This window comes from Equus caballus, chromosome 26 (assembly GCF_041296265.1).
Source record: "Equus caballus isolate H_3958 breed thoroughbred chromosome 26, TB-T2T, whole genome shotgun sequence".
In the NCBI taxonomy this organism is placed as follows: Eukaryota; Metazoa; Chordata; class Mammalia; order Perissodactyla; family Equidae; genus Equus; species Equus caballus.
In genome coordinates this window covers 14402336-14415695 of record NC_091709.1, presented here as the reverse complement: position 1 = coordinate 14415695, position 13360 = coordinate 14402336, and positions in this window count along the sequence as shown.

Here is a 13360-nt window from a genome sequence, read left to right as displayed (position 1 = left end):
TATTTCCAGCACCTGGAGAATATGTTCTAGCTCTATTCTTCGTTAGACAGAACTTTCTGTATTCCCAAGGATTTTATGTATACCTCTGTTATAGCCATTATCACACTGAGTTATAATGTTTTGGTTTTCATATGTAATGGGGATGAATTTTTACTCTATAATAGGTAACAGTACGAAGTATTTCATTTATTTATTTATTTAAATTTGGTCTTTAAACTAGATTATCTGTTCTAAGGTCTCAACTTCCTGTCCAAGGGGAAATCCAGGGCTGTGAAAGAGGAACTTCTTCCTCCTTGAAGCTGGGAAAGATTCCCATGAGGTGAAATGCATTCAAGGACAAGTCCTCTCCTCAGTCAACAGTTGTCGCTCCTGATAATCTCATTGAGAGAGGTCCTGCTGGTCTCTGTCAAGCTCGGACAGGAGTTTCTTAGCTGTGGCCAGAGGCCTGATGCCTAAAATCCAGTCTCCTTTAGCAATTCATTCAGCCTTGATTATCAGATAGCCTATATGGGCCGCTTCTCAGCAGTTACTGAAACCACATAGCCACCTTCTCTCTCGACTCAAGAAAATCACTCAAAAATATTTTTTCTTCAAATTGACATACTTCCATCTCTTCTAAACTTCAGCATTTTTGCCTTCTAGGTCCATAGAACTCCATCTGCACTAGAAGTCTGGGTAGGGATTAAATTTTAGATGTCTGCCAATTTTTCTTTGTTCCTCAAACATTAAGTTTGTTAACAACCTTCTTAACAGACAAAAAATAAAGACAAAAATAAAGTTTTAACAACCTTATTAAGATGGAGGTGTTGCAAGAGGAATTCTAAGATGGTCCCACAATTCTTTCTCCTTTGTGTGGACACTTGTATAATTCCCTACCTTTGAGTTTCAGTGGGCCTGACCTAATCAAGTGAGACCTTTTAAAAGAAGATCTAGAGGTCGCAGACAGGGGAAATCAGAGAGATTTAAAGTTGCATCAAATGCTCTTCTGCTGACCTTAAATGAGCAAATTGCCATGTTGTGGATAGGGCCATGTGACAGGCAACTGTGGGCAGTCTCTGGGATCTGAGAGAGATCCTCAGCTGACAGCTGTCAATGAAACAGGGACTTCCATCCTAGAGCTTCTAGGAGACAAATTCTAAAACCAGCTGGTGAGCTTGGAAGAGGACCCTCAGCTCCAGATAAGAACACAACTTGGTCGACATTGATGTTAGTCTTGTGAATTTCTGACCAAAAAACCCAGTTACACTGCGTCTAGATATCTGACCTACAGAAACTGTGAGACGATAAATGGGTATTTTTTAAGCCACTGATTGTGGTAATTTGCTATGCATCATAGAAAACTAACATGGATGTTTCTTACAAGAGCTGAGGAAAAGAGACAATATCTCAAAGAGTTACTCTGTCTTTCTTACTTAATTGTAGTTTTATTGAGCGTAGAGATTTTGTCTTGATTGTCTTTATATCCTCAATATTTGCCTAAGATCTGCATGATAATAGGACATACAATTTTGGCTGGATAAATTTATGAATAGTATAAACCAGCAAATGTTATTATTTTAAGAACTATATTTAAGAGAGAAAGAAATATTTGGGGACGATTTGAGGAAACAGCAGGATTTAGTATAAAACTTTTACCAGAATGTATATTTTAACAAATTTATTTATTATTTAAAATTATAAATTTGTTAAAATTTTAAATTAAAGAGATCGAAGTTGAATGTGTGAAGAGCAAGTAATGTAGATGACCGTGCACTTAATACGACTCTGTCCTCATGTGATGAGATATGGACAGTCTACAAATTGCCATTTTTGTTTTGGAAAGAACACCTGAGTGCATGAGAAGACTTCTATTTCTTAGAAGCATTTATATATAACACATAAAATAAAGTCACTTTAACTTTTAACAGCATGAAGGAGCACACACAATGCACACACACGTAAGATGTTTTAACTGAAAACTAGTGTCCTGGAAAATCTGACATTTGAAGTAAGGTATGTGTGAACACGGAAGGCATTACAGTCTAATGTTATACAGCAAGAAAATCTAATACAATTGGAGACTTCATACAGAGAGCAATCATATCAGGGAGTCGGAAGGGAATAGTTCCTCTCTACTAGGTTCTGGCAAGAGCATTGGAAATACATTGCACATTCAATCCTGGGGAATCTCTGCACTGAGAAAAAAAGGAATTCATCAGCTAGACACAGGTGAGAGAAGAGGTACTGGAGGTCGGGGTATTAGAAGGATTGAGGCATTTGGGGAAAATAAGAAAATAACTTATAACATCTAATTGACCCAAATCATCTGGAGTAGGTGAAATTTTCTTCAGGTACGTTGAGAGTGTAGTCACAGAGGACACTGAATAAATTACTAAGCCTGTGCTTCCCAAAGGTCACCTTGAAAACAATTACTTTAGGAATCTGAATGGACTCTGAGAAGCAATTCAACCTTAAAATTTTTCTTCTCAATGATCTTTCCTGTCACTTCCCACTCTTCACCCTGTTATTTAAAATTTTTGTACTGTCCAGGGCTTTCTCCTTTCTTTTTGTTAGAAACTGTAAGTTACTTTATACAGAAATGTACCCAAGTTTTGTGGTGGTATTATTATTATCAACAACAATGGAAAGATTGATAGTTTTTCACATTTCAGGAAAATTAAAGATGCATACATACATTCTTAATTAGCAGATGATGAATTTGTTAATCTGATTTATGCAAGTGAAATATAAACCACATTGGTGATGACACGTTGCATGTTTTCACGCATTTAATTCTGCTTTAGGGAAATCTGGAATATGTAAGCACATTTACAAAATAGCAGGATGCAGTTCTTAATACCTCAGTACTTCAGAATCCTGAAATGCACGCACTCCGCCATTGTAGGTCTGGAGGCTCTTTGGCTTCATTTTCACAGCCACAGCTCTCTAACAACAGCACTTGTCCTGTAGTTAGATTTCTTTCTTTCTTTAATCTTTAAAAAAAAAACACTTTCATTAGAATAACCCACATATTGAAATAGTCTTTATTAGGGTATTTTGTAAAGTGCTTAAAAGTACTTTTCAAAAAATTTCAATTATGTCCTTCATACTGTTTGCATTTAACACTGGGTGCACTTGTTTTATTTTTGTATTCTTAATGAGTTCTTGATTATGTCCCTTCTGAAAACAGTCAGCCTGCTTACGAGGGCCTTGCCCTGGTGAGGATCTTTCAGGTTTCTGTGCCATGGATTTCTTGCCTTCCAATCTACTGCTGGAGCAGCGTGTGCTGCGTGTCCACACCCCACATGGCTCCTTTCTCCTCCTCCCCACCTCCCTTCACAGCTTACTCTTTGAAAGAAGAAACCATTTAAAGACGTTACCTCCTTCCTCTGGGCCTTTAGAGCTAGAGGTTGTTACCTTTGTGTCTGTGGTGACTGATGTGAGAGAAGTGTACGAAATTGAATCGCAGTCTTTCAGGAGCAGAAGGATTTGCCTGCCACGAGAGGGCTAAATGGTAACCCTCAAGTCCTCTTATTGCGCAATTGTGTTTCTCCCCAATAAGCAGGTAAGGCTTTTTAAACCGCATTTTCTTTGTAATAACTTATTTTCTTTTAAGTCAGTTCATTTTTATCAAAAGGAGTTCAACGGTATACCTTCAGGCCATTACACAATACATGATTTTGCTATTTATACCAGTTGTAAAATTGATAAATACAGAGGGTTGCAGGTGGGATGAGTGAAGGCAGTTACTACTTAATGAATCGCCTCTCAGTAAATCCTTCTAATTGATTTCACAGAGATGTTTCAATGAATTGGAGGCACACACATAGAAATGCTTTTCTTTTTCTCCTAACTGCTAATAGCTGTACAATCTTGAGTCCCCGTTGCTAGTGGGAAATGAGTTTCCTTAATAATTCAGTTTGACTCCATTTTTGTAAAGGTAACTTGGATCTGGAATTTAGGACAATCAATTAGATTTCAATCTAATATTCATCTTTTTAATAATCCCTCTTACCCAACATAAGTGAGACTGAAGGTGTGGGGTTATTTATTCTCTTTTTCTTCCTTCCTGCTTCCTAGGGCTTTCTCCTTGTCTACTGGTGAGAGGAGGAGGAAAAGGAAAAAGAGTTTCCTTATACGGCCAACCTTGGTGAGTAGGTTGTCTTTCATGTTAGTAATAAATGCTTTTGACCTTGTGAGTAATTACAAAGCTGTGAGGGCAGAGTTGCTGACTCCTTGCACTGGTCCCAGTGGTGACATGGTTTATGACTCAGTCTGTGGCTGAGTGTGATGTATGGAGATCCTGGCAGGACTTGCTGGTGAGCATCTTCCTAGGCCTTGGCAGTTCCTTTAGAGATGTGACTGCATCATCTGACTGTTTTCTACATGGTGATGTCACACCGCATTTCTGAGGTGGAGTTGCTCACCACCAGATCCATAGTCCCTGATCTCAACCATCTTCCGAGTTTCTAACTCAGAGGGTAGCAGGCAGAGGTAGAATTCAGTTTCCTTACCTCTTCAAGACAGGGGAACCAGAACTGGTGTTTGTCCTCCCTGTCTCATCACAGCACACAGTCTTTTGTCCACAGTGTTCTTTTCCTATACTAAAAGAGACCAACCCATGCTGCAGATAAACACACGTCCAACTGGAGTGAGATGTTGATCCTGGTTTTTAAAAGGCAACCACAAATTTCAGAAGTTTTTTCTTACAGTTCTACTTCCTTGGGTTTGGAAAGGAGTACCAGTTGAGAACCACTTACAATTTTCTTAGGGAAGTGAGAAAATAGGGTAGCCTTCTTTCACAGATATTATAGTTTCCCCAAAGTCAAATCTCCACCTCCTCAAATTTAGGAATTCTTATTAAATAGCATGAACTTATAAAAAGATCTATTCAACATGCCCAAACTGAGCAACCACCTCAACAGGTTTAAACGCACAGCAAAGTATCCAAATTGTTAATAAGTTGGTGTGCATTCACAAATATCTAGTCCAAAGCATTTGCAACCCTACATAATTGTTTTACCATTTTAAAAATCATATGATTTTATGGATTTCTAGATGATATTGGAGCTACTGAATTTCTAAAATCAGTTTTCAGTAAAAATATATTTAGCATAAAAAGATTGATTATGAGGAAAAATTTTAACTAAAGAATATTAACCACTAATATAAAGGTCAGTTTCTGACTTCTTAGCAATATCTCTGCTGCTATTCTTTCTCTGTTAATAGACAAGTTTCACAAAGCAGCCAGTGTAATTTTTTTTTTTAACTTAGATTATCTCAAACCCTCCAATGGCTTCCATCAGCCTAGAATAAAGTTCAAACGTACTGATAACTGATGCTTTGTTCCAATGTAATCTTGGTGGGATTATGTTTTAGACCTTATCTTTTCTATTGCTTTCCTATTATTTTTCTCCTGTAGCCACCTATAATTTCTTCCTGTCCCTGGAACACATCAAATGATTCATGCCTTTAAAATTTTGCCCTTCCAATTTCTTCTTCCTAGAATATTCTTCCCTGAGTATCTTTCATGGTATATTCTCTCTCCCTTCAGGTGCTGCTATGAATTGAACTGTGTCCCCCTCAAATTGATATATAAAAGCCCTGGTTCCCAATGGGACTCTATTTAGAGATACTGTCTTAAGAAGATAATTGAGGTTAAATGAGGTCATAAAGGTGGGGCTTTAATCCAATAAGACTAGTATCCTTATAAGAAGAGAAAGAGAAGGATATCTTTCTCTCTCTCCATGTGTACCCACCAAGGAAGGGCCACAGCAAGATGGTGGACATCTATAAGACAAGAACAGAGAACTCGGAATGAAACCTACTCTGCTGGCACCTATTTTGGACTTCCGAGTCTCCAGAATTGTAAGAAATAAATTTCTTTTGTTTAAGACACCCATTATAGTATTTTGTTATGGCAACCCAAGCGGACTAGGAAACGTAGTGACTCAAAATCGACCTCCTTAGACAGAACTTTCTTGAGTACTCATAGCCTCCAACTAGTCTCCAAGATTAACATCAAATATACTTCATGACTTAATCTTTAGTCTCAACTTTTGACCTTATTTTCTTTCCTTTATTATCTCATTACATCGCATAGTTCCAATGCTTGACACCACGTCCGCTTTTCTTTTCCTTCAGACTATATTTGGACTCTTCTCACCAAGCTAACTGCAGCCCCCTCACAGTAATTATCTCCTCTGATCCACATAAATCTTGGAGATGCTTTATCTTTGGAGGGCTTCATGGGAGCTACTCTTAACAGGTGCTTCTGCAGCCTCATGAGCAGGCCTCAAATAATGTAAAAAGAAAAATTTATATTTTACTCCAAGAGTTGTCATAATTGCCATCACAATAATACCTATCTGCCAAAGAAAGTGGCTGTTTGGCACTAGTGCTTTGTAAACTTCAAAATCTGCCAGAATGTTAATTGAACTTAAAATTAAAAAACTATGCCAAAAAGAATGCGTCTGTTATTACATTATTCTTTTTCCCCCCACTAGAACACACCATAAAACTGATATGATATGTACAATTATGTGTTCAGTTTCACTGTTAATTTATGAACCTCCTTCTCCATCACTTTTCTCTCACCCACCCTTTTTCTAAGCTTGTTAATTTATTTCTATCAATGTGTGTTGATATGGTGCTCTTAAGACTAACTATATGCTCTCAATTATCAAAATGGATTTAAACAAACAAATACTGCTTCCTGAGATGACAGTGGAAGTCTTTTGTGTCACTTGGGAAATTAGTATGATGCAATGGTAACCTTCAAGAACACTAATGGATGTTGTATTTCAGACATCAAGGAGCAGAAAGGCTCTCAGACCAAATTCAAATCTTGAAACAAATTCAAATTCTTGAATCAAATACAAATTCAAATCTTGTAATAGTAACTGAATCAATTTACAACACACATTAAGTAGCAAGAGGAAAGAGATTAGGTAAGTTAACATATTATAATAGGATACAAGCTAGGTAGAAATAACAACTTGAAGGGAAACACACACACAAGTTAGTGAATAATCTTAGAGAATTTATTTAGGTATATCACCATGAAAAAATGTGAATTTAATGCAGTATACGTATTCTTTCATTACCTACTTTTGTCTATTTGACAAACAAAATCATAAACCATCTCTACCATTAAACACAAATGTATATAATTTTAATGTTTTAGCATTATACTATATATATGTAATATGATTATTTTAATAATTCTATATTGTTGGACAGTTAACTATCAATGGCTTTTTATTATTGTGAACAATGTAATGCAGAAGTTATACAATTGTTAAATTATTTCCTCTCAGTCAATTTCTTGAGGAGTTATGTCTGGGTAAAAGTATATATGTCTTCTTGAGACTTTTGAAAAAAATATTTGAAATTGTATGTTGTGCTAATTTACAATGCTTATTGCAATCACCAGCATAGCTCTTGAGGATGATTTACTGAAGAGTGGACATTCATGGAAATTACTCTTAATTGAGTCTCTTGCAAGCTCTAAGTGGTACAGGATTTTACTTTAATTTGCATTCTTTTATAAATAATATTTTAGACTTAACATTTAGTTGCTTTAGGCAAATGATTACCTTTGAACTATTTATACAAATCTGTGTAGTCTGGGGGCCCTCTTTCCTAAGTGAAGTCACTGAGTTGCTTATCTCTTTTTTCACATAAAATATAATCTAAAAAAAATCTCAATCTTCTTTCTTTTCTTTTTGCCTTAATTTCCCTTCCTTTGTCTTTCTTTCCTTCCCTACCTGAACAATTTAGTCCTAAAAGTAAGGGCAAAGCAAGATAGATGTCCACCGTCCAGGACTTGGGGTGGCAAGGCACAGTGACCTAGAACAAGATGTAGAAGCCTGGAGGTGGTGAGATGAGTGTCCACACAGAGGAGGGGGCAGCCTGTGTGGCAATTCAGTCAAAGAAGAGTAAAGAAGATGGCCTGGCTTGAAGTGTTCCACACAGTCAGGATGAGGAACGTTTGTATGTGGGAGGAGGACTATTCTGAATATTAGAGTCCAAGAAGGGCACATAGTGGCCTCTCTATGGGGTCAGTGACTCAGTATAGGGGGCTATAACCTGATCAGAGAAGGGAAGCCCACGCTATGATTGTCACATCTTGGACTGTGATTGGGAGGGAGGGTTTTGGGAGATTGCGGTGGTATGGTGAGTCAGAGTTCAAACGGGATGAGAAAGTCATTCATCCATTGGTGGGGCTGATGTGGAATGTCAGAGGTTGAGAAGAGTGAGGAAATTCTACCCACAAAGAGCACTCAATGTGGGCATCAGGGCCAAAGCGAGGTGAAGAGGGTAACTACATGGGGGAGGAGGTGACAATGAAAGTGGGACATTTGCTACATGTGGGGGAATTGATGACAGAATTAAATATAATAAGGAAAATGACTATAATAAGGATAATGAGAACCATATTTCGTACTGTAAAAGAGAGAACTTCTAGTTATATAAAGGCAGAAAGACGTGGTATTAATTATATATTTGCTGGATATATATCTCTATATATTTTGGAAAATATATATATATGTATTAATATGTGTGTATTTATGTATACACACACATACATAAAATCTTATAGATCTGTTTATTCAGAGAGTTTGGGAATAATCACATCTCAATAGTAATGGGAACAATTATCTCATTGGAAAGGAAACCATGGCTTCTCATAGAAATGGCTGACTTCAATCCTGGGCCAGGGAAATTATAAGATAAGAAGATAAGCCTGGAACATCTTGTTGTGCCCTGAAACAAGAAAGTGTTTGAAGAATGAAGGAGACATGTCCAAATAACACAAAAGCCAGTTTTATCAGGTTCTCTCTGGCCAAATTGGGATAACTTGAGCATCAAAATAATAGTAACAACAGGTTATTTTGCATTAAATAAACTAGAAAACCATGAATCCATAAAGATGTAAATAAGGGAAAAAATTGAGAGTTTGATGAAGAATGAGATATTTGTTTAGATTCAAAACATCACCTCATAAAAGACTTAGTAATTACAGTGGAGTGAAAGAGTAACTTTACCGTGGAGAAGCCTGGCAGGTAGCACCTTGTGATCCAAGTGAACATCATCAATAATGAGACAAACTGATGTCATGTTTCACTTGACAGAAACTGTGGGGAAAAAAAGTGCCATTACCCCTGTGATATTTTGCCAAAAATGCACAACATATATCTCATGAGGAAATATTAGACAAACCCAAATAGAGGGGCACTCTAAAATCAGGTGGCCTATAACCTTCAAAAGTGTAAAGGTCATGAAAATCAATGAAAGACTGAAGAAATATTCCATACTGAAGGAGACTAAGGAAATAAGACTTTTAACTGCAGTGGATAATGCTAAATGGAACCTTTTTGCTATAAATGACATTAATTAGATCTTTGACAAAACTTTAAGAGTCTGAGGATTAGATAATGTAGTAAGAAGCCTCTAAGATACTCCCAATGATTCCTGATCCTAGTATTTATAACCTAGTGTAACCTCCTCCCTTTAAGTGAGCTGAACCTAGAAACACATCTCTAATGAAAACAATATGGCAAAAGTGGTGAGATGCCTCTTTCAAGATTAAGTTACAGTGGGGCTTCCCTCTTGCCCCATCTGTTGCTCTCTTACCTTGTCACTCTGATGGCTGTTGGCTGCCATGTTGTTAACTTCTTTTTAGAGACGCTCATATGGCAAGGATGTAAGAGAAGCCTCTGACCAACAGCCAATGGGGAACTGTGTCCTTTAGTTCAACAATTTATGAGCAACTGAATCCTGCCAACAACTATGTGAGTGAGCTTGGATGAAATTTCTTTCTCAGTTGAGTCTTTAGATGAGACCACAGCCCGAGTGGATACCTTGACTGGAATATAATGACCCAACCGGAAGACCCAGCTAAGCCATACTCAGATTGCTGACCACAGAAATTGGGAAATAAAAAAAGTTTGTTGTTTTAAGTCATTATGTTTTAGGACTTTTTATGCAGCAATAGATTATTATGAATAGCTATAACAAATACATCTGTACTAATTACTTGATTTTGATGGCTGTATTAGGGTTATATAAAAAAAATTCTAGTTTGTAAAAAATGCACACAAATGTTTTAGAGGATAATGGGTTTTCAGCTTGACAATTTACTCTTCAGAGAATCAAGAAGAAACATTTCTTTTAACACTTCCAATTTTTGATATTTTTTAAAACTATTGTTTGAAATAAAAAAACTAAGAAAGCATAGATTTTCTTTACTACTTGATCTCTTCCTGCTTGGAAATACTATTTCCTTAGGTTTGCTTTTAGTTGTCTATGGAGAAAATAATGTTTGCTTCTCTGGAAGCCTAATTGCTTTCCATGGATTTAAGCAAAGGGAGTTCCAATATCAAAGTAGTTAAAGGAAATTATGTGAATTCAATAGCTAGTCCCAATATTTCTTTTCTCTTTCTTTGTGAGTGAAGCTTTGATAATGTAGAAAATACCTACGATAATATGTACCAATTATGTTTTCTGCAGAAATGCCTTCCTCCATTAGTACAGATAAGAGTTAACTGAGCAGAGATAAAGTTGAATATGAGAGGTAGGAAGAGAGCATCATGACCTAAAAGGCAAGCTCCTTTGTTTCCTAGTTCCACAATAATCATTGTTATTTCGCAGCAGAAAATTGGAATTAATGTTTGTCATCAGGCATTAATCTTCACATTAAGTATTTAGAAATTTTATTTTCTGTAATTATGTTTTCATTCATGTATTTCAGTTCTTCCATATTTCTATTTTTACTGAAGCAAATGCTTCTCTTTCAAGATGTCCATTGGATGATCTATTTAAATGTCTATTTTTAATGTACAATAAACCTATATCTATGGAATTTTTATTCCTGAATTTATAGTAACAATTTTGAAAGTATTTTTACAAACAAAAAATTCTGTGTCAAAGTTTCCTTTCTTCAATTAATGATTTTTAAACAATTTTAGTGGTTAATAACTCATTAGCACCTGCTGAGATAACTATTTCTAGATTGAATCCATGAAGAGTCCATGAGACTTTTTGTGGTCAGCACAAATCCTATCGTAACTATAAACATCAGGATGATCAGATAATATAGATCAGGCGTAGGCAACATATAGTTCTTGTGTTTTCAAAAGGAACACGAGTCAATTCTGGAGACAGTATGTGTTTCTACCATGTATCCTTGCTTTTTTTTCTTTTCCTTTCTTTCTACTTTGTTTTCTGCTTCCTTCCCTGCTTTCCTTATTCAATATACTCACTTTTAACTTTTATTCTGTTTTTGTTTTCTGAGCCTTGCCTATTCCTGATTTCTCTTCCTGTCATTCAACATTTTCTGCAAAGATGGATTCAAGTCAAATGGTTATGTATTTTTCAAGATTACCTTCCTTAATAATATGGAAAGATTTTGTGGAACCATGTTATTTAAAAATCATTAAAGAACCTAAGAAAGTTAGCATCAATTCTAAGGCTAACTGTAACGCAAGATTTTTGTACGTATTTCTATGCTGCTAATACTGCCTGCGTTTTCAACCCAATGATATGATCAAGACCATTTCTCCTGACATCTGGGCTACGTGAGGTGGCAGTCAGAGGAAAAAGTCACGTGGAATAATGAAAATGTGCATCAGCCCTCATCTTCAGAGAAATAGAAAATGCCAATCAGCTTGCTCTTTTCTAGGAGCACACAGTGATACTGAAGTTATGCATCTCTTTATTAGAACCTCAGTCTCGAGAAATCCTTAAGAATTTCTTTGTGGCTTTTTGTAAACATCTTAACTTTAGGAAATTTGGCAGAATGTTTAATTACCAGAAGGAGATCCTGCTATTAATCAAATTTGGAATTGCTACCATTACAAATAAATGATTGTAGGCAAATTGAGGATTTAATTACTTCTTTCAGATGCAAAATTCTGTTTGCTTTCTCTTTTGAAATCATCCCCAAATGAAGACAGCACAATAACATCTTGAAGGAAGTGCTGATAAACCTCATTTAATTTGTTTCCCTCCCTTTTAAGATCCTACTCCTATTAAAAAGAATGACTTATTGATAAGAAGGCAGTCCAGTATTATGACAGGTTCCATCTCCCCAAGGTCTCAACTCACTGTCAGTTTGGGTCTAGCGAAGATTATTGCTTCAGATGATATTTATTTTGCTGGCTCTCATATAGTTTAAACTGCGTAGTTGAGTTAAAAGAATAGAATGGTCAGAGAACTTTGAGAATCTTATTAATTTTGTAATGGTGCTGAAAGCTCACCAAAGGTGGTTTTTTTTTCCCTAAAGCTACTTCTTTGAGCAAATCAGAAGGGATTTCTTTTTAACTGCTGAAAAGAGGCAGGGCTTTCTCTGGTTTGCTGTGTGTGAAATGACAAACGTGGGGTCTAGGGATGTCTGATGGAAGTTGTCTGATTATGGCAGTTGTGATTTTGGGGATACACACGTACATATACGTAAACATACACGTATATGTATGTGCACGTATATATGAATATACAACAGTACAAATATGAGTCAACAGAAAGTATAAATAAACCATTTGAAGGAAATTGTGTTTATGACTGAGATAAACACATACCTAACCTTTGCTATCATTAAGAGGGTACAAAAATTCCATGAAGTTGCTGTTTATGCAAAAATTCATATGATATTTTAGGATTTAATATAGGAGTCAATAGTAGGTAAATTCCAATTGGTAAAGGAAAGCAATAGTGGTACTGTCTTGAATGTCTATAAACAATGCATAATGAAAACTTCCTTCTTTAACTTCTGCCATGTTTTCATGCACTGCACCTAGCCCCACCTCTGGTCAAAGGGGTCTGCTGTTGTCAACAGGCCCTGGGTACTGAGAGTAGATGGGCTGAAGTTATGAAAATCCATGGACTTACTCCTATCTACCAGTCTTTTTCGTACATGTATTTCCATTTAGCATTGACCCCTTTGTGAACGTTAGATGATAGAGGTAGTATATTTGGTTCACTCCAGTTTCTCTATGGGTCTTTTATTTCTCTCAATGCCTCAAGGCTTTCTATTGCTTTGAGTCTTCTCTCATTCATTCATTTCATCCACAAATATTTATTGAATGCTTATCATGAGCCAGACACTCAGCTAAGTGCTAAGCATACTTTGGATAAAAAACATCTTTTTAAATTTTTTATTGTTAATGATAGGTTATAATCTTGCGAAATTTCAGTTGTATATTATTGTCTGTCAGTCATGTTGTAGGTGAAACCCTTCACCCTTTGTGCCCACCCCCCAACCCCCCTTTCCCCTGGTAGCCACTAATCTGTTCTCCTTGTCCACAGGTTTAAATTCCTCATGTGAGTGGAGGATAAAAAACGTTTTTAAAAAGTAAAATCTCTCAGCTTTCCGTGGGGG